General features: G+C 47.1%; 1 long non-coding RNA gene across 2 annotated transcripts; it reads right to left on the bottom strand.

Annotated features, from left to right (window-relative positions):
* Nucleotides 1-427: 427 nt before the first annotated feature.
* Nucleotides 428-15,071, bottom strand: LOC104860028. Of its 2 annotated transcripts, XR_779549.1 has the most exons (5): nucleotides 14,897-15,071; nucleotides 8,255-8,332; nucleotides 7,048-7,114; nucleotides 3,087-3,232; nucleotides 428-1,890 (listed from the first exon to the last, which is right to left on the bottom strand). It is a non-coding gene; the product is annotated as an uncharacterized LOC104860028 (long non-coding RNA). The 2 variants fall into 2 exon arrangements; XR_779548.1 differs by having other exon boundaries at nucleotides 7,048-8,332.
* Nucleotides 15,072-21,850: the final 6,779 nt, after the last annotated feature.

The raw sequence follows: 21,850 nt of genomic DNA, 5'->3' as shown, positions 1-21,850 counted from the left end.
TAAAAAAAAAAAAAAAAAAGCTAAGAAATGGCAAGAGATTTGTACAGAAGAGCAGCCTAAATCATGACTCCATCCTTCAGTTAAATCTTTCTGCAAAAAGCAAGGACAGTGATGTGAAATTCCTTACATCCAGACCTTTATGACTCTTTATCTCTGGAAAGGCCCAAGCACAATGGTTCTTAAAGAGGCCTCCAAGGAAAAGGAAGTTGATATCACTGATGATCTTGTCCTCAGATACCCATCTGTCTCTCAGAGGGGTTTCTGAGCACCCCAGAGAGACCCAGTATTTTCATATATGACCTATGTACTGGACATGGCCTTTTCTGTGTTCATTATAGTTTGAATCTGAAATGTCCCCTGTCTTAAAAATCATTCTCTTCATTGCTGGGACAAAACATCTGACAGGCAAAATTTAAAGGAAGGGGGGTTTATTTTGGCTCGCAGCTCAGAAGTTTCAATCTGTGTTTGGCAAGCTTAAAAAACCAAAATGGCAAGGCAGAAAGGTCTGGGAGGAAGAAAGCAGCTCACATCACAGGGCCAGGAAGCAGAGGGAGAAAGGAGGAGCCAGGAAGGGTGATTCACACTTCCAAGTCACTCCCCCAGCAACCTGCCTCTTCTTACCAGGCCCCCCTTCCTGACTGCACTGATAGCTGCATAAAGTACCCCATGATCCAATTACCTTCCAAAAGTGCCACCTCTGATTGCATGAGTCTTTGGGGGACATTCTAGATCTAAACCATAACACAATTGCAATCTTTCACTCCATATTAATTGGTGAGCATCTCTCAAACAGTGCATGTCCAACGTGTTGGTCCTTGCTCTGCTTGTCAGTCTGGCACCCCGAGGAGCTCTGCTCTGCCTCCTTCTGATGCTAGCATCTCTCTATGATCTGGAACAGGCCACCCCTTTCCTCATACGGTAAGAGACTTGTGCTTTTCTTCATTCATGGCTGCAAATCACAGTGTCTAGTTTCTCCATTTCCTTTCACCTATGTTTTCAACTAGAAAGAGGGACCTGTAGCCACCTGGACATCTTGACAGCAAGCATGACAGATGCTTTGGGGTTTTCCTGTAAACTTCACACATCATTTTTACATCCCAAGAAGTCCTTCAGCTGCCTGATCCTGATTGTGCAGCGAGTCTCCTCGAAGAGTAATTTGCACACTTGCCCCTGATGTAATCTGCTCTCTGGGGCAGATGTCATATTTTACCATGGGTCATTTTTTCAGTCATTTAAATAGAAAACATAACAATATTTCCCAGTAAGTCTATTTGATTTCCTATCTTTCTTCTGTGGAGGTTGGGTAACAGACTTAGTTTACTAGGTAGGTAAATATGCTTCTGCTTCTGCTCCTGCTACTTATTTCCTGATTTGTAGCTCCTTTTCCAGTAATAAAAAGAATGGTCACGAAGAGACACCACCTTCCTCACAGAGATGTTGCATGGATTAAATATGATCATGAACATCAAAGTACTTTACCAACTGCAAATCTAAGAGGTTATTTTTCCCGTGGTGAAAACAAATATAGGCTGCACATTTTCTCTGCAGAATTATAGAAGTTTGGAGTTTTCATTAAAGGCAAATTTACCAATATTTATTGAACCTCTTTTGTTTGCATGCATTTGCTAAGCCCTTATATGTGCATCTTCTTGTTTTATCTGCATAGTAAGGCTGTGTAATAACTAGTATTGAAACCAGTTTCACAGGTTAAAAAACAAAGATCCAACAAGATTAAGTAACCTGCCCAGTATCACACAGCCAGCAAGTGTCAACGTCTGCTCTTGAATGATAGAGCAACTCTTCTCCACAAAATCCATAAAGGTCACAGTGTTACCATCTTACGGGGTGGTGCTTGTCTTCGTTGTCCAAAGCAGGTGGTGGCTGCATGATCTAGGCAGGAAAAAGAAAGAAGGAAAGAAGAGACCAAAGCTTAAGGAAAGCTCACGGAAGAGTCTGTTTGATGCTCACCGACATTTCCCTGGCCAGATTTGCAGGAGCATTTCAACACAGGCAACTGAAGACCATGTGAGGGCCAGTGCTCAAAGCACCAGTACATCTAAGGGAAAGGAGCAGAACACAGTGACGGAACCATACAGCTGTGGGCATGAGAGGGCACGGGGTGGGGGGAATCAGAACCTACAAAGAACTGGAGTTTTGGATGGAATTTTGGATGAAGGGAGAGCTGTGGCACTTGGTAGAGAAAAGCCATCTTGGAGCTCATCTTCTCTTGCAGCAAAAAAAAAAACAGGAAAGAGGAAGGCTAGCAAGACCAGGATTTTAGGCAGTAATGCATCCACTCAGCCAAAAGCCACAAACAAACCAGCCCAGCCCCACCTGTGCCAGCAGAGGCTACATGAGAAGCCTAGACATCTGCCCGTGGATGGCTGAAACTAGGCACCCCCAAACCCCATCCCCGCAACCAGCGTGGTGTCAGAGAAAGCTGCAAAGGGGGCCAGGATTTTCATCCCCTCCAAGAGGGGCCAAATAGCCTCTAGGCTCCCCACAGTGTTGATGCGGGACACAGGGAATTGGACTTCTGCCTTCCTGCTGGGGCAGCTGTTATGAACTGTGCCCCCTAAAAATTCATACATTGGAATCCCAACACACTCTACCTCAGATTATATTTGGAGATTGGATCTCTTAAGGAGGGGATTAAGGGAAAACAAAGAACACGACGTTGGGCCTTAGTCTAACACAGGCCCACAGGAGAGGATTAAGTGATAGCACAACAAAGAATATCATCTTTATAAAAAGAATACAGAAAAGTCACTAAACAGTAGCAACATCTCACAGTAAGTAGCAAAATCAAATCCTACGGATGGGGCATGAGCTGATTTCCGTAGTTACCACATTCATAATGTCCAGTTTTCAACAGCAACCATAAAAGGGCATGTAAACAAATAAGAAAAGAGTAAAAATTTTGCTCTTGGACATTACAATCCAATTTAATACAGCCAGTATGAAACTAGCATGGAATGCCTTTAAAACAACAAAAATTAGAACTACCCTATACGGTCCAGCAATCCTGCTACTTGGTATGGATACAAAGAAAATGAAATCATTCTATCAAAGCAATACTTACATACCCATCAAAGGCTCAGGAGCTTGTGTGACCTGACACCAACTTCCCATTAAAGCACACAAGTGAATGGGGAGTTCATCACAAGTTGAGTCCTTAGGGGTGGCCTTGGAGGGTCACCTGCTGTCCCATTTTCCTCCAGCCCTAAAGTCCCTAAATAAATAAAAGTTTCCTTGTTATAACAAACCCACTAAAACTGCAGTATTGGCCCAGTAAAACATTAAAGATGTGTGACGAGAACACAGTATTTATCCTAGGGAATGAAGCAGTAGGCAATGCCATGTTCGTTGAAATTTTAACTTCTAGAATCTGTGACATCTAGGTCTATTTAACTGGAGACCAAATTGTCACTTTTCATACTCTCCTCTCAAAACATTTTTACACTTGCACTCCCATGCACTGGAAGAAATAACCAGGGCGATGGCTCTGACATTTTCTATTACTCTCCTTTCAGCAGATATTATGTGTCTCGGCGGAAACCAACCGCACAGCTGGCTAGGAAGGCAAAGCCCACACACCGAAATGGACACCTTGGCTCCTTTTTCACCACAATCTTCGGGATCCATAGGAAAGCAGAAGTCTTTAGCAGAGAAGATGCAAAGAAGATTTTCAAAGAAATAAAAAAGAATTCACTGCACCTTGAAATTTTTCATTACTTTTTTAATGCCAGCTTCCAAGCTTGGGAGAATAACAGAATACATGGGGGGCTCCATGCTGCCTCCTTTCCAATAATGTTTCCCTGGACTCTGAGTGTAGAAACCACCCAAATAATTTGGTGAAGGTACTGAAATTGTCTATCAAGTATTCACTGAGACCACACTGTTATAAAGGGAACAGGGATCGCTGCTGGGTATAGGTTAATGATACAGGAAGATTGCATTCCCATGTACTGTATTCATAGCCTCTTTCTATAATCATCTGACTCAGATATAAACCATCTTGTTTCTGGGCATGTCGTCAGTCAGGATAGAAAAGGAAAAGCTGAATCCTCTCCCCACAAATTCCATATCCATATGAATAAAACACGTTGTTTTTAAGAACAGAAATAAGTAGGAGATCATCATAGCTAACAGCAGAGTTCTTCGTACACACCAACCACTATTTTGTGTATTTAACGTCTCTTCATTCATTCCGTCTTCACCATAGCTCTGTGAGTAAGATACTATTTTTATCCCCATTTTACAAATGAGAAAACAGAAAAGGACCAAGGAGTTGGCCATGAGTACAGACAAAATATTCAACCCCAGCAAATTCATAGATTTAATGTAGCACCAGGTAATGCTGATGGCTACATTATTGTCCTTAACAAATCATCTTGACATTCATTTAGAAGATACACTATACAGTTTTAAGATAATGACCACTGTAGTCCTGTCACACTACATTTTCAAACATATTTACTTGCCAGTCATTATCAAACTCCCGTGCCAACTGGGTTAAAAACAGACACCTAACTGATGAGGTAGAACAGAAATTCTACACATCATGCTATGGTTTATTGCTCCCCTAAAATTGACATGTTGCAAGTTCACCCATGGAGAGGCAGTTAGGTCAAAGGGGCAGAGCCCCTGGGAATGAGGTTAGTGCCCTTATAAAGGGGACCCCAGATGGTTCACTCAGCCTCCTCCCACCAGATGAGGACATGATGAGAAATCAGCAGTGTGTGACCCATATGTGTCTCCAGCTGTGCTGGCACCCTGAACTCAGACCTGCAGCCTCCAGAACTCCAAGAAATGCATTCCATATTGTTAATAAGCTGCCCAGTCTACAGTATTTGTGACAGCAGCTTGAGCTGCATAAGACAAATGGACTGTAGCAGACATCCCTGCCCAGTACCAGTGGGCTATGTATGAGGGGCACGTGCTTCTTGCCTCCCTTAATCCAGCTATAGTGGTTTATATCAGGAGTCAGACTAAAGCCTTCCTTACTTGACTCAAGACCGGCATGTCAGGTAGCAGAGCTGGGCTAGGATTGCTCCTTTGCTAGTGGCTGTCACCGAGGCCTAAGTCCTGGTCTGTGAAGAAGCAGGGCTCTGCTGAGTTACGTGCAGCTGAGGTCAGCATGACCCCAGTTCAAATCCTTTTCCCTGAATTATGGCTTCTCACTGACCTGATGGGTTACTCCCTAATTGTACCTGGTCCCAGAACTGCTTTGTTCTACTCAAGCAAATTAAGCAGTGCTTACTCCCTAACAGCCTTGGCTGGCGCCATCATGCCAGTGTTCAGCAGTATTTCACTAGATGCCTTTAAGCACACCCTGCTCCCTGTTCCTTCCCACAGTGGTATTCAATAAATACTGGATGTGTTTGGAGGCCTTTGTCTTTGTTACCATCAGAAGCATTGAGCAGGTCCCAAGATCCAGCCTCATCACTGAAGTCCTGCTTCCTGTCTGTTCTTTAATTCACATTATGCTGTGGTGGCGCACAGGCCAGAAACCCTGCAGAGGTCCTGGTAATGTCCCCTTCCTTTTCCCTATGGATGGCATCTTTCTTATATTCTTGGTTTCCACCAAACCAGAAATAACTTAATAATGCAGTGTGGAGCACTGGGATTTTTTTCAGCCAGACCTCTCCAGCCCAGAATTGCCTGCTTCTGACCATGTACTTTGGGGTGTCCCATTGCTCCAGAGCCTGCAGAGCAGTGTAAGCTCAAAGTTAAGTTTTCATCCTCTTCAAGCAGGATGAAGGGGCTACCAGAGTCTCAGAGAAACACACTGAGCTCCGTGCAGATGAGCACCTCATCCCGAAAGGATCTGGCCATCCCCAGATTTCCCGACCCCAAAGGGCTCCCCAGATCATGCCCTCCTCTAGACCAAAGAGGACCAAAAAGAGGACTTCAAGACTGATCCCCAAAGACTTTACCTCTTTCTTCTCCCTCCATTTTTGCTAGTTTTCTTAATCCACTCTGCACATCTCAGAAGCTATCAGGAGCCCCAAAGAAAGAAGAAAGTGCCGTCAAGTATCATTAAGCCCTTTCCAGATGAATTCCTAAGAGAAAATCTCAACTTTCCATGTTCTCAACCTGAAAGATCCCAGCAGGAGAGAGCATGGAGCCCCACAAGATTCCTGGTCACTGAGAGCACTGGAGCTCCAGTTGGCTGCAGGACCACAACCAGTTGAGCTGCTGAGAAGCCAGCTACCTTTCCTCCCCCAGGATCTTACTCTCTACCACATAGCAGAGGGCTGCACCTTGATGCTGCAGCCTGGGGAAGGCTGTGGTAGGAAGGAGCTGGGAGCTTCTGGTAGACAGTCCCTTCCAAACTGGCTCTTCCAAGGAGTAGCTGTGAGCTCACAAAAAAACTATTAGGCCTCTCCCCTGCCTAGGGCCATGGCTCCCTGGGGGTAGAATCCCTGTCTTCATAGCTCAGTGAGTGGCCTCAGTCATCATCACCCACCCAGGAGTCATTTTTACAGCAGAAATGTTCCTCCAGTGATAACTCCCCTCATTCTTCCTTCATACTGGGTCTCCTTAGAAACTCACCCTGATTTTCTGCCTTTCCCACCCATCCTGCTCACTCAAAGTGAAGGTTAAGCTTCATTGTGTCAACTTCATTAGCTTGGCAGCAGCCTAGGAATTTAGTGGGGTGCTGTTCTGGGTGTGTCTGGGTAGGTCATGGAGATGTGACTTTGGTCCCCTGCCCTTCCTCTTTGACACTGCCTCTCTACTCTGCATTCTGGCTGCAATGAATTAAGCAGCTTTGCTCCACTGTGCCCTTCCACCCATGATGTTCTTGCCTTGGAGCCAGCAAACCACGGGTTGAATACCCTCAAAGCCCTGAACCAAATTAAACCTCTCCTCCTTTTAATTGTGGATGTTGGGTACTGGGTCTCTGAGACAGAAAAGCTAACTACTGCATTCGCCCTCCATCCCATCCCCACCCCTTCCACAACCACCAGAACAACAGCCCTTGGCTTCCATTAAACCCCCAAGCTATTTCAGCATGTTCTTCCTAAGTTTATTCATACACACCTTCCCATGAAGGTCCTTTTGCCCTTTCAGGATCTTAAGCTCTGCCTCTTTCCGGGAACAGTAGCCACTGGTCAGAAATATTAGGCAAAAGATTTCAGTGCTTCGTAGAAAAACAGCTTCCACTGCGCTGCCCAGGTCTTCTAAGCTCTCAGAACATAGCCATGAGCAACAGCTCTTGGACACCAGCACCATGCTTCAGTTTCCATTCTTCACTCCTAGGGATCAAGGCTCTCTCTCTACCTGTCAGTTCCTGAGGATCAAAGGGAACTCCAGTACCTGGGACCCAACCATGCACTGTGGGTCCTTGGGATACTTGCTGGGAGACATGTGCTGTAGATGACTGTGGCCAGTCCTAACTCATCTCCTCTTGTAGGGAGCATGGTAGAGCAAGGCCTGGCCAAAAAGAGGACTATCTTCCTTCCCACCCATTCACCAGAGAAACATCAAGCATTATCTTATCTGCTGCAGACCCTAGCCATTCTCCCTGTTCCAATCAGGCATCCCCTCTCAGTTTCCTTATCTATGCTATAAATAAAGGTGCTGAGGATGCAAACCAAGCTTTTAGTCTCATCAGGACAGTTTCTACCCGGCCTCAGTTATATTAACTTTACTGTCATCTTTGTCTTTTTTGTCTTATTCTTTTAAGTTTCTTAATCTCTCACCATCGTTTCTCACTCCATGAACCCTTCAGCCACACAGGCTGTGGCAGTTGGCACCCAATGTGGGGCATGTGGCGTAGGAGAACAAGAAAAAAGAAGAGAAAGCCAGACAAAATAAAAAGGATAAAGGGTGAGAGATGCCTCCAACTGAGAGCATGCACATGAGTAAGTTTGGGAGGAGGCAGATTGGAATAACACCAGGTGTGAAATATGAGGCAAACAGGATTCCGTGAGCAACAGTTACATACAGAGATGCTGGTGGAACTGTCAAAAGCTAAAGGGTCGGATATTATGAGGTCCAAATTAGCAAAGCTTTTAAATTTCTCTAAACATATTCTTGGGGCAGAGGACTTAGCTCAGTGGTGCCGTGCCTGCCTTGCAGGTGGCAGGGTCCTGAGCTTGACCTCTGGTTCTGCAAAAGGAGAGAGACAGGCAGACAGACAGACAGACATGTCTTTCATTTCCCAATCCCAAAACCAAGGAACAGGAAAAAAAATCAGTGCTCTTAAATCACAAGGGACTGCTCAGGAATGTGAGGGCTGACTCACCCAGTCTGGAGCCTCCTACTCCACCTGGGGAGTTTGCTGCCTTTTGCCGTGGTAGCTTCCTTTTATCCCCAGTTGTTACTGATCAAAATGACAATAAAGATTAATTTTGATTGTAATATATATTGCTGTCTACATTCTATAACTCAAAAATATTCAAACACAGTGGATAAGCCGGGAAGACAAATTTTTTAATATGAAGATAAGAGACTTAAAAATTCTCAAAATAGCCATCTAGTGCATGGACCTGTACCCAAGACCTCATGCATACCAGTGGATGAGAGCTCTGAAGATGACTCTTTAGCCAAGTTTTCCAACAAACCTGGTCCTGATGAATACTGGCCTACATCAGATGAGGATGACTATAATTTTGATGACAGGAATGTCCCAAAAATAAACTTAAGTAACTACAGGCTTCTGCTCAGCAATCCAGGAGAAATCAAGCAAAATAATGGCATTGGGGAACCAAGAAATAGAACTTTGCTTGACAGTATTTCTGATAGTGAAAACAGATGTGGTTGAAACCCTCCCTAAAACATAAACATCCAAAAGATTTCTGTCTTCCTTTTTATCACCATTGCCTGACCCAGAAGAAGCAGCAGCAGAGTCAGCAATTAGAAAACAAGAAAATGGTGCTTAGGTTATTAGAAACGCTTCACAAGAGCAAATCCTTTCCAATGATAGGCTGATTAACATGAATGTGAATGTAGTACCTCGGTATGGTGATTCTACAATTGCTACAGCATTTAAACTGGGCAATGAGATAGTTAACTCATTGTACCTTGATGCAAGCGAGTTAAAGACTACACCTGACTGGCCAGTCCTCTGCTCACCTATTGCAGTGTTCTGGTATACAGGGAAAAACATGAGGGGCAAATTGTTAAAGGTAGCTCATTACTGTAAGGCAATTTCATGTGGACCTGGTTCTTCTCCAACCCTTAGGTGGGTGACTCATGCAATGTTCAGCCTTCCTGAGATCAAACATTTGACCTTGCTTTTTTTTTTCCTCATTGAGTTTATTGGTACTTTTTAAGTATACAGTAGTTACATTCATCATTGGGATCTTGTACCTTTACATGACAAGTCTCGGTTCTCATTTTTTTCCCTTACCCCTGCCCTCCCTTCACCCCCTCCTCCCCTTCCTTATTTACAAAAACTTTATTTCCATGTTTTTGTTTTCTCGTATTTTTTCTTTTCCCTTATTTCCTTTCCCCTGCCCTTCCCACTTCCCCTATACCTTTAGCCCTTTTCTTCCTATTTCACTTTGTCAATTATACCATTTGGACCTTATTTACATTTATAGTTTTTCACACCAGAGAAACTATTTGGTGTCTATACATGTGTGACTTGTTTTTGCACTTAAAGAGTATGGCCTCAATATGGATCCATTTTCCTATGAATGACTCTAATGTCTCACTTTTTATGGCTGAGTAGCATTCCATTTTATAGAAAAACCACATCTTCTTTACCCAGTCTCCAACAGATGGGCAACTGGGCTGTTTCCAAGTTTTAGCTATTACAAACTGTGCTGCTATAAACATGAGTGCGCATCTACAACTGTGGTATGATTCTTTTAATTCTTTTGGAAAGATACCCAGCAGAGAGATGTCTGCTATCAAGAAATCAATCAATAACAAATGTTGGTGGGGTTGTGGGGAGAAAGGAACCCTTCTCCATTGTTGGTGGGAGTGTACACTGGTGCAATCACTGTGGAAATCAATATGGAGATACCCCAAAGAACTAGGAGTAGAGGTTCCATTTGACCTTGCTTTTAAACTTGTGTTTTTCCCTACATCCCAATTCTGGGACTATACTTATAGTTGCTAAGCTACTACATGTTGGCTTTGAGTCAGTGGACCAAGCATTCAACCAAGCTAACAAGGAAGTAAAGACTTGATGCACCAGAAGGGGAGAGCTTGACACCCCTGAAACCTGACTCTTGGATTGGCGTGCTTAAATTGCTCACTCTTCCAAACCAAAACATTTCAGAACCATAATCCTTACCCATCTCTCCCTGCTAGTCTACATCCACACACCTGAGCTTGCTGCTCAAGGCTTACATAGCTCTTTATCATAATACAGTGATTGTGTTGTCTGCTGACACAATCAGGACCAGGACTCATTTTTCACATCAGTCATGTCATTAGAGTTGCTGTGCACACCCATGCAGACCCCCGTCCACTCACAGCAGTTAGAGTGAGTGACCTTTGCAGTGCCAGAGCAGCTGGCCTGTGCCAAGAGCTACCACTGTCCACCCTGGGAGCTGCTATGCACTATCATTCCAAAGGTTCCATCCACTGTGGTCCTGCAGAGGACTTCCTGGGCGGAGGTCCCTGTGGGTCAAGATGTGCTTTGACTCTTTGGAAGGGGAAGCAGCAGGTAGACCTAGATGGCTTTGCATGTACTCCTGCAGACAGTCTCAAGCTGTGTCCCTGTGTATGCTCAAGGTCCCGAGAGATATTGGGAAAGGTGGTGGCCTTGGCTGAGACAGTCGTAGATGCAGTCCAACACTATTCTATGTTAGTATTGCAAGCAAGAACTGGTCTCACTATGAAAAGGTTTTTGTCTCAAGTCCCAAGGTTCTGTGCTCAAGTTAACCAGCCTCACAGCTATCTAGAAATTATCTGCACCTCTTTCCAGATCTGCAGAAGGAAGGCCTGGATCTATACTTGTGTTCCTAAGGGGAGCAAGGGATATGGAGTCAAGTTGTGGAGATCTAGCTATCCCATCAAGGCAGTAAAGGTGGTACTGGATGTGTGCCTTTGACAGCCGGTCATATGCAACATCTATCACTGGATGAAACATTGCTAATTATTCAAGTTGCTTTCCATTCCCTGCCTTTTATAATTGAATAGAGTTGCCATTAGGACCTGGAAATGAATATGCTGTACAGAAGATTTACTAACAAAGGACACTTAACCAAGTCCTCCCCTCATATTGAATATTGACCGCTGAAATGGCCAACTGGCAATTTATCAGGAAGCAATCTGCCATACCGTTTTGGTGCAATGTTTAACAAAATATATTTTAACAAGGTTGAGGGCTGCCTGTTTCTACAGTAAGATGAGTGTTTCTGAGTCGAGCCAGGCGCAACCATACTTGTAGTGTTATGAGTCAAGTTGACAAGCTCAGAACCACAATTACAAGCTGCACATTGAGAGTTCTGGAGACAAGCAATCTTCTCCCACGTGCTTGCCTTATTCTGAATTTCTAAACCTAGTGCTTAAAAGGACTAGCGAGGAAGGGCCGTCGTGGCTCCAAAACTTTCAGAATCATCGCCACTTAGGAGGAGCTACCAAATGACACACTAGCAACAATCATGTAAACAAAAACTGCCTTGTTACTATCAAGGTTTCAGAGCATCTATCACGGCTGATAATGAAGAGGCTGAGATGGCTTTTATCAGCATTCTACACATCTCCTCTGTGACTTCTCTCCTGGTCCCTGTCCAGTGCTGGCTAAATTGCTCACCAACTGTCACAGGGAGGAACCAGGCCAGTTAATTAGGCATACTGGTATTGTGACAAGGCTAAGAGAATGTGGGCAAGCATCAGAAATTTTGGGAAGAGATGTCCATCAGACTTTTGCCCCACGCTCCACCCAAAAAAAAAACTGCCTCTTCCAACTGCTTTAGTCTGGCTTCCACCCTACCCTACCTCCCTGCTTTCCTGAAACTGCTCTGGCAAAGGACTGGCCAAATCCACCCAATGATTTTCATCTCCTCTTCACTGCTCTCTGTGATACACTGTATTCAGGGAACCTAACTCACACTAACTTAGCACCTACTGATACCATAATGCTGGAGTCAGAGTGCAAGACAATTTATTTTAAAGATATAAGGACAAGAAAGTAAAATGTAAAAGACAGAAAGTAAAATTTACAAAGGCAAAAAAGCAGAGTTCCCACTAGCCAGAAGGGAGTCCTGGGCAGGAAAACCAAGAAGTTGTTTAGGGCTTTTTAAGGGGTTTGAAGGGAGCTTGGGCCACTGTGCAACTGGCATGGTCTCTACTGCACAGGAGGCTACATAGTATCCAGGCTCTAACCTCTGCAGTTCTCGGGAGGGCCCATGTGCCCTCCTGCCAATGGCCTGCTTGATGGTGCTACAGGGAGGTCCCTGACAACATCAGGACACCTGGCATATGTTTTTGAGAGATCCCTGAAGGGTAGTGAGTCCATTTTGTGTCTCTCAACTTCATCTGGGAGCCACTGTCCCTACTGTCTAATAGAATCCTAACTCCTGTCTCGCTGATTTCTGTCTATTATGAGTCTGCCATATTGCTTGGCACCTTAGAGACACGTCGACCCTCAGACTTGGCCATGACCCTCTAGGAACTTGTTCGCAGGCAGGTGAAGAGGAGACAGTGGTCCCGGGGCACCTAGGAGACAGCTCTCCTTTTATACAGTAAGCACCACGTTCCTATATTCTCTTCTCCACTCTCCTCTGCCTGCCCCTTAACCATCTCTCTGGGATCCTCTCCCCTGCCCTGGTCCACCTCATCAGCAATGGTAGGGAAACCCATGAATGCCAAAGACCAACAGCCCTGTGTGGCCAGGAGCAACCAACACTCCACCATCCAGCTCCACGGGGCAGGTGTCATTCTGACCCCACATCCCAACTCTGTTCCTTTCTTGGGTGGTGGCGCCTCCCAGGACCACATGCACCTGCACCTCCTCCTTGCCACTGCAGAGGCCTCCTCTCCCACTCTTGACCTCCCTTAGTTAGATCTGTCCCCCGTAGACCTGGGCCAACAGGCTCCATCTGAATTTCCCATCCAACTCTCTTGCTGCCCAGCTGCCGCTCACTGGAGTTGTCAGGATAAAAATCCAGGGTGAAACAGGCCCTTATCCCCACCTGCCTCATTCTCTCTGCTGCAAACATCCCCTTCCTCATCTGTTTTCTCCCATCTCTCTCCCCCTGCTGCAAGGTCACACCCTGTGCCTTCACCCAAGCCATAGTCCCTACCAGCCCCTGAGTTCTCTGCACCCTTGGATAATTTGTTCCTTCAGTGGGATTCTGCTCAGGTTGTTAGGCAGAAAGTTAGACATTAGTGGACCTGAAGACAGGCTGTGTGGGCTTGAAAAGCGAGGGAGATGGAATCGTTTTTTTCTCTTTTCCTTTATTTAAGCATAAGCTATAAATAAAATCCAAACGAGCTTAGGTTTCAAACTTTCACCCAAGAGAATATTATCTCCTCTGAAGATGGTAAGGTGCATACATACAGAGTTCAGACCATGGGTGAGGAGTTTGGGAAAAATCTTAAGGTCTCCAAACAAACTAAATGGAAACATTCCACCAAGGGAGTAAACAGGAAACATCTTCCCTTGGAAGTTGGTGGAGTCAGCCCATTTTCCTTGAAAAAGAACAATATAAAAAAAAAAAGAGAGAAAAAGAAAAAGAACAATATCCCCCAAAAGGGGGAAAGGGTGTCTCTGAAAGAACCAGTTAATCGTGTAAAGACTGCAGTGGTACTGGAACTTTGGTGCTTGACCACCTTCACAGTTGAAGATGTTGAAGGTGTGGTTCTCTCTCTGCAAATCTACTGCTGTAATAAACCCTACCTATATGCTATACAAAGGCCTTGTTTCTTGTCTGAAATCTTTGGTCAAGACACAAAAAACAAGCAGCAAGCAACACCACTTGTCGACAGTGTCAGGACCCAGTTTCCCAGCTGCCTGCTCTAGAGCCCTCTCAGGAACACAGCCTTGGGCACACAGCCTCCTCTGTGACGCTGACCTGCTCACAGCAGAGCTCAGTCAATCTGAAGTGACTACTGCGCTTGAGCTTTTCTTCCCAGCCAACCCACAGCCCTTTGGGGACGGCCACTTTGAACCATCACTGTAGACTCTGCTCTTAGCACATAGCCGGGCCAAATGTAGGCTCTTCAGGAGATGACCCAATGGTGTCACCACGAGAGGAGGAGGCCAGTAGAAAGCGGGCTCCAGGGCAGAGCTTTTACTGCGGTCTGAAAGCCATTAAAAATGGCCCCAAGGAACACCATTTATAACAGGACCTAGACTCCCCAGAAAAGGACTCCAAATGGAAGAGCCTGGTCCTGTACATCCCTTTGCCTGCAGGCCGATCCCACCTAGTGAGGAAACCCAGGCGGGGCACCACTCCCCTTCCCAGGGCTCGCACGGGAGCTGAAGGGAGAGTACACGAGAACTGTAGGTCCTGGACCCCATTCCAAAGGGGCTTCAACCATAAGCTTCAAATCTGATCTCCAAATGAAGTCTGTGTGGCCACTGTGTTTTTATGGGTACATTTTAAGCATCTTTGTCCATCTTTAAAGTGCTCTCTCAGGTCTTGATAAAGAGTAGATGGCATCACAGAGATTTCTGAGGCAGAAGCCACCTCTCCTCCAGCCCCTCCAGCCCCAGCCCCACACAAAATGGTGAGTCCCTGCTGCAAGGCAGTGCCAGGGCTGAGGGAGGCCCAGAGCCCGCAGAAAGGCTTATTAAATCCAGCGCTGGGGTCCCATACAAGCCCTGCCCCATCTCTGCAAGCAGCTGTACCCAGCTGCCTTCTGGAAAGGACCTGAGGCACGGCAAAGAATGGGCAGATGGGGAGAGGAGAAGGACGGGACACAGGACAAGTACCCAGCCACAGTCAGCCCCTGCTGGGCCCACTGAGGCTTCCACACTAACCAAGCCGGGAGAGTCCTGGCAAGTGATAAGGCAGTGGCCCTGTGGCCGCACATCAACTGCAACTGCCCCACACCCAGGGACAGAACTGAAATAGTAAACTGGGTGTTTCCAGTGGACTAGCTGCTTGGTCCCCCTGGAAGGGACTGGAGCCCTGTTGTAGGGACCTGTGAGTCCACACGAAGGCACCAACTGCTGAGAATTTCGAGAAAATTCCAAAGGCAGTTGGAAGCAACTGTCAGGCAGTAAAGCCCCTGCACAGCAGTGTGCAGCCCCCGGGCGCGAGCTGATGGGAGGAAGGCAGAGACAGAGATCCCATCCGCCAGACAGCAAGACAGAGACACAAACACGGGAAGGGAGAGGAGAGGATGACCCCAGAGGCAAATCCTGCCAACCTAGGTGTCAGTTGGGGAGGGGCTTTGCCCTCAACAGCTCTCTCTTACCCTGCTCTCTGTTACCCCCGGCTGCCTTCCTCTAGTGCTAAATTATAGGTTAATGCTAAAAATCAAGGTCGAATTCATGCCCAACCTGAAACTTCTTTTTACAGAAACAAATTAACAATGGCAGGTTCAGAGAAACTGGCCACCGAGCACACCAGCAAGGGGACTTGTAGAAGGGGTGTCTGTGCCCAGGCCCTCTGCTGGGTATCCTCTGGCTGTGCGTGCACTAACCGCACACTGAACCCAAAAGAGCCGGCTTGGGAACCTGTTTTGGATGCCCTCAGCATCCCAGAACTCCTTTGCAGTGCCCCAGGCTACAAGAAATAGCTGGTGTTTCCATTACCAGGAAGTAAGGCCCACATGACTTAACAGCATGGTGTCTCACAGAGGTCTCACCGCGGACACTTTGAAAATGTTACAGTATGCTCTGACACTCTTCTAAGAGGGCTGTGGCACCCTGGGCTGCCTCATCACAAAATTTTGGAACATAAACCACTGACAAGAAATCGTCAGAGTGAAGGCTTCAGTACAGACTCTCTTCTACCAGAGTTAGGGAAGCCAGCACCTATTTTCTTGAATTTTTACAAAACAAAATTTAGTATCTTAAAATCCCCTGTGTTATTAACAAGGCTCCAGAGTCCGTTGTTTTGTTTCCAGACAAATCTGTCTTCTCAGGAAGATCTTACCACCAGGAACAGTATGACAGTCGAAAGTCCTCCCTAAAAGTTAAAGGATCCCGAAAGAAACTTCCACCAGGGGCTCCAATATTTCTTACCTCCTCAGTGTACACAGAAGTTTGACCTGAACAATGCACCCCATTTTCATTGTGTACTGCAAATATGTTCAAAAAGGGAAGGAGATCCAAAAGGTGGGTGGAAGGGAGAGTGAGGAAAGGAAAGAAGATTTAAAAAGGAATTGAGATGTGTTATGTACATGTACCAACATCCCACCAGGAGTGTAACTATTATATACTACACGCATGTACTAATAAAAATATACCCCCCTTTTTTTGGTACCAGGGATCAAACTTGGGACCTTGCCCTTGTGAGGCAGGCAGCGGAAGCACTGAGCCAAATCCCTGGCCCTGTACCCCATTTTTATTAAAGCAATGAGGGTGGTGGCGTTCTGTTTCAGCTGGTTGCCTACGACCTCCTCCCAAGTATTGTTTTCCTCTATTGTCTCCACTTCTTGAGCTTTCTCTAGTGAGAAAGCATTGTAGAAGCCAACAGCCCAGGTCCGCATCCTTCTCAGGTCCTTCAGGTACAAGGCAAGGTTGCCTGCAAGTTGCGTGTTGGAAATAGTAAGGAAGTATGGGCATCACTTTTCCTTCCTCGTTGGGGATGAAGTGAGGTTCAAGTCTGGAAAGTAGCCTAGACCATCAACCCCAAACCCATACTGGTCTAGTTCTTCTTGGTGTATTGAACACCAGGGAGACGGAAGCCCTGGAAAAGGGTGGTAAGGACAAGAAGGGAACAAGGGAAGAGGGAGGGAAATGGAAAAGGCGCACTAATCAGTGCTGATGTAAAAGGGATTCAGGAAGAAGCAAAGAGCAATGAATCCCTGATCTAGGTTCAAAAGCTGGTATTTCTACTTATCTGAGAGCCCCCCACTTCAGTACTTGCTGCTTGCTTCCCACTCTCCAGGAACAGACACCTTTGAACAGCTCTATTCCTGGTGTCCACAGTGATCACTAAGCACAGATAATTCTGAAGTCTCTGCTAAAATCCCTCCTGACTAAATTAAACATGCAGTGTATTGGAGGCAGTGGTGCTCCAATTGGTGCCTGAAACTTGAAATCTTTTCCTTAGCCAAAGGTGCCATCACTCTGTGTAGCCTCCCCAGCACCCTGACTCTGTGATGCCCCAAGCCATGCGCCATACTGACAGAGGCTACCACTGCTGGGCACCGTTCATACTCTGCCTACTGTCCCTCAGCACTGGGGATACCGGCCTCTCCTCTTGACTTGTGGCACATTCCCATGTGCCTACTTATTAAAGTCTGCTCCCCTTTTCTCTCCAAAGCAGCTTGTAGCTAGCAAAGGCAACTGCGTTGACTGAGGAATCCAGCGGGTCCAGCCCCAGCCCCAACCCCTTGAGTTTTCCCGAACGGACTTCCCTTTTGGCCAGGAAGAAGGTCCCCAGCCCTGGCGCCTCCACCTCTTCCAGAGAATCCTAGACCTTGGCTTTTGAGCATGCACAATCCAGCCCTGTCTACCCCCAGATGTCCCAGATGGCCACGCACATCAGCTTAGAAATTCCTTTTCTCCAATCTCCTTCACCAGTGTCATGTCCTCCCTGGTCCCACTAGGCTTTTTTTTTTTTTCTTGCCACGCACATCAGCTTAGAAATTCCTTTTCTCCAATCTCCTTCACCAGTGTCATGTCCTCCCTGGTCCCACTAGGCTTTTTTTTTTTTTTTCCTCCAATCTGCACAATTCCAAGTCTCCAAAGTAATGAAGAGCCACAGTGTTTAGACAGCTAGAGGTACTTAGTCTCCAAAGGAGGATTCTTCAGACAGCCATGCCTGCCCGGGAACCAATAAGCTGGCTCCCTGATTCCCACAAAATGGACCCAGCTCCTCCAACTTGACTCACCCTCTAGGGGGAGACCTGGCTGTGCCAAGCAGTCGGTGTCTTGCCCAGACAGTGCCTTTCAAATTTTTTTGACCATAAAACCACAGTGAAAGGTAAAGTTAAGAAACTTTCATCACCACCCAGCACCAAAATTTACCTATACAACACAGGTAGAGCTATACATATAAATAGATCCACATAGAACTGAAAAAAGAAAAAGCATTCAACCCTTCTACAATGCTGGCTGTAAACCACTAAATTGATTTCACAACCCACTAATGGTTTGCAACCCGGAGTATGAAAAATTGCTGCAGGAGATGGATGACATTCAGGCTTGCGTTTCTGCAGCCTTTGATTCTCAGGGGATACTGAGAAAAGTTCCAGGCAGCCCCTCTCCTATTATTATCTTTGCTTTTGGTCCCCACCCAGGTCTGCCAGAGGTCAGGCTGGGCATGGGTGGCGTCCCTCCTCCTGTCTGTCTTCTCTGCATCTTTTTCCTAATACCCCCACCCATGCCTGAGCCGTGCACAAGATTGCAGTCCCTTGGCCCTCCTCACCTACCCACCAGGGAGCGGGACAGGACAGGGGCCCGCACATCTTCCTGCATCTTCTTTCCTCCGCTCTTCGTGGGACAGTGAGATCTCTCACAGTGTGGGCTCATGACACTCATCTGACCTGCAGACCAGTTGGTCTGGTCCCTCCCTGTGTCCTTAAGTCTGGCCTTGGTGCCTTCCTCACCATGACAGTGGTTTCTGGCCAAGCCGCTCAGGCCTGGGACACTGCTGGTGCTCCCAGAGTTCTTCCTCTCCCTCAGAACACAAGGAGCCGTCTCTCTCCTTCCCCCTCTCTCTGCTTCTCCCTGCTCATTTTCTCCCAGCCCAGCTTCCTCTGGTCCAAACACAACATTAGTGCCCCATGTGCAGCTCCGCGTCGCATGTCATGACTCCCTAGAGTCACAGGAGACTCTGAAACCCACAAGCCAGGGGTGAGGGCAACCTTCAGGGTCGTCGTTCAAAGCTGAGACTTCAAAGAACTGTAAAATACAACTCATGCCCACAAGGAATTTACAGTGTCTTTGGAAAGATGCCCAGATACAAGCAAGCATGCGAAGCAGTAGGAAGAAACAGACCTGTGTGAAACAGCCTTAAAGAATGCCAGGGTAAACCATGTTTACCATGTTTACGTGATGACACACATGTGTAACTCAGCACATAAGAGGCTGGGGCAGGAACTTCACAAGTTCAAGGCCAGCCCAAGGCACATAGTGAGAGGCTGAACCTCAACCAAACAGAAGGACTCAAGTTGGAATCCAAGAGAAATTGGATTCTCCCAATGCAGAGAGCATTCCAGAAGAACTAAGAAGAGCTGGGAAGGTGTGCTGAGTGCACAGAAAAATTTTCAGACATTTCAGGACAGGACCCAGAGGCTGGAGGTGGAGGGCCTTGGAGGGTCTGGTCCTTTGCACGGATCTTGACCTGGGGAGAACAGGGACCTGTTGAAGGCTTGGTGAACCGGCAAGGAACCGGTGCCAAGTGGGGCCAGCAGAGGGCGCACAGTTGGGGGTCATGGAAAGCAGGAAGGATGGCTCCTGGAGGCCCAGCCAGGAGCCAGAGCCCAAACACAGGGCTGGAGAGCAGGGTTCAGCCTGAATGGCTGACCAGTTGCACTGAGGTCAGAGGTGACAGGATGACATCGCTTCCAGAGGTGGAGAACACCACCAAGAGGGTTCATTTGTGCTTGCTGTCCTGGGGATGCACGGGGTTTTTGCGATAAGCTCTCCAACCTTCAACATTCCCTCCTTTTCTCCTGGCATCAAAGAATCTGTTCCTCAAATCTGAACATCATTCTTCCTGTGGGGAGATTCTCAACCCACTGCCCCACATGCCAGGTAGCCCAGGTGGGTGGCACACCTAGTCGCACTGGGGCAGGTAGGATTCCCAAGGTACCCAGCACCCCATCCTGAGTCCTCCAGGCCCTGAACTGACTTGCCCTTAGGACCAGCAGCTCCACTTCCTGTGGTCCAGGCCTTCATGCCTGGCCAGGAGATTGCAAAAGCCTCAGGGATCTCTGCAAAAACTGTTGTGGATGAGTGAGTTCCAACAATAGAGACAAGTCACACTCCTGAGCTGGCCTTCTCTCCCAGAGCCCCTTTGGAAGCAGCCCTTCCTGATCACTGATTCAAACCCGTTTTCACAGCTGGTGGCCGAGGGTGGCCAGTGCCCAGAAGTTTCCTCTGCAAAGGGAAGCCGTTAGATTTCTCCTTTTAAATCATGCTTTCAGTTGGGGAGGGTCCAGGGCAGAGCAAGCAGCATCTAAGAGAAGCAGCAGCATACCAGGGTCGTGGAGGGCACAAGGAAGTTTCACACACACTAGGTGAGCTACAAAATATCCTGCAACAGCAGGAAGTTTACTGCCAAGCAGGATGGGGGAATTTGGGGGCTTTGTTCAAGTGCAAGCACTTTGTTCTAGTGCAGGTACAAACTGGCACTGAGGCACAAGATGGGAGTTGGGCTGGCTATCCCAAAACACTAGCTGTGCCCCGGGACGAGACCAGTCCTACCTCCCAGGGCCCCATCCTCTACCTGCTCCACCCCAGCCCTCCTGGGCACCTTCTCTGTTCACACTCAGCAGAAGGGAGGCCCTCGCTCACCTCTCCTCTCATATCACCAGGGTACCCCAGGCCGCCTGCCTCTGCCTCCCAAATCACATCTGTGTGGAGCATCAGGGCCTCCTCCAGCATCCTGGCTCCTGCACCACCGCCGTGGAGTGATCAGGAGGCACCGAGCCCAAAAGGGCTCTGGGAGAGAAGGCCAGCTCAGCTTCTGGGGCTGCCCAGTGCAGGGCATGTTGGTTGGAGGTGAAGCTGCTGCAGTGAGCCCTCCTCCTGTGTATTCTCCTCTGTACTTCAGTCTTGAAGTACAGTAAGCCTGTGCCTGCTCTCACAGGAATGTGAAATGATAGCTGTTTGAAACCAGCTCTGGGCTGGGCAGGGGGAAGGAGGGCAGAAACCTAAGCATTCGCATTTCACATTTTTGCTTGATTTTCTCTCTGGTTTTCATTGGGTTTAAAGATATTTGGGATCCTTTGACGAATTAGCAGCCCTGGCTGTTTTCTGATGGGCTTGGGCTCCCAGCAGTCAGCTCCAGCCTCATCTGAGGTGCTGTACCTTGGCTGTGCAAATGATGGGGCTCCCTTTACTGTGAAAACTGGAGGAGCGGGGTAGCCAGGCCTGACAGGGCAAGCAGGTAATCCCAATACTCACCAGACTGAGGCAGGTGGATTGCAGTTCAAGGACAGCTTACTCTACATGGCAAACCCGAATTCCATCATATGCTATTTCCAAAGAACAGGCAGCAGGCCCCTTTGGCTGGGTCAGGAGCTGCCTTTACCCTGCCTGGCCCACACCAGAAGCCCCCTCTTTCTCCCTCCAGCTGGCACCCTGTTTGGAGCCAGGGTCAAACTTCTCAAGTGTAACTTTAGGCCATCCCTTGGGCCACCCTCATCCACCTCAAAAGGCTTAAGAAGATTGGTTATCAGGGATTAAAGGTTAGAGTCCTTCCCAGAAGACCCCGGCTCCTGTACCAATACCCCTTGCGTAATTTTGCTTCAAAGTCAGGGCAAGTCACAAAAAGGTCTGGAACATTCCAAATTGTGTGTGAACACACACACACACACACACACACACACACACATACACACACTTTGCTCCTGCATAACTAGAGTGGGGAGCACAGTGGTATTTCTAAGGAAAGAGATAAATTTCCCTCTATTTGAAAAAAACTAAAGTCACCTATATTTATATTTTTTCTGTACATTTGGTCCATTCTATCTGCTTGAGGAATATGGTCACCCTTTGGTGATCTGTTATTGAAAGAGTTAATTTCCTAAACTTCATTTAGACCAAAATTCTAAGACTTTTTTTTTTAGCGTAAGCACTGAGCCTTCC

This window comes from Fukomys damarensis, unplaced genomic scaffold (genome assembly GCF_012274545.1).
Source record: "Fukomys damarensis isolate Sample0158 unplaced genomic scaffold, DMR_v1.0_HiC HiC_scaffold_7, whole genome shotgun sequence".
Lineage (NCBI taxonomy): Eukaryota > Metazoa > Chordata > Mammalia > Rodentia > Bathyergidae > Fukomys > Fukomys damarensis.
The sequence above is the reverse complement of the archived record's forward strand: the minus strand, read 5'-3'. Positions and strand labels throughout refer to the sequence as shown.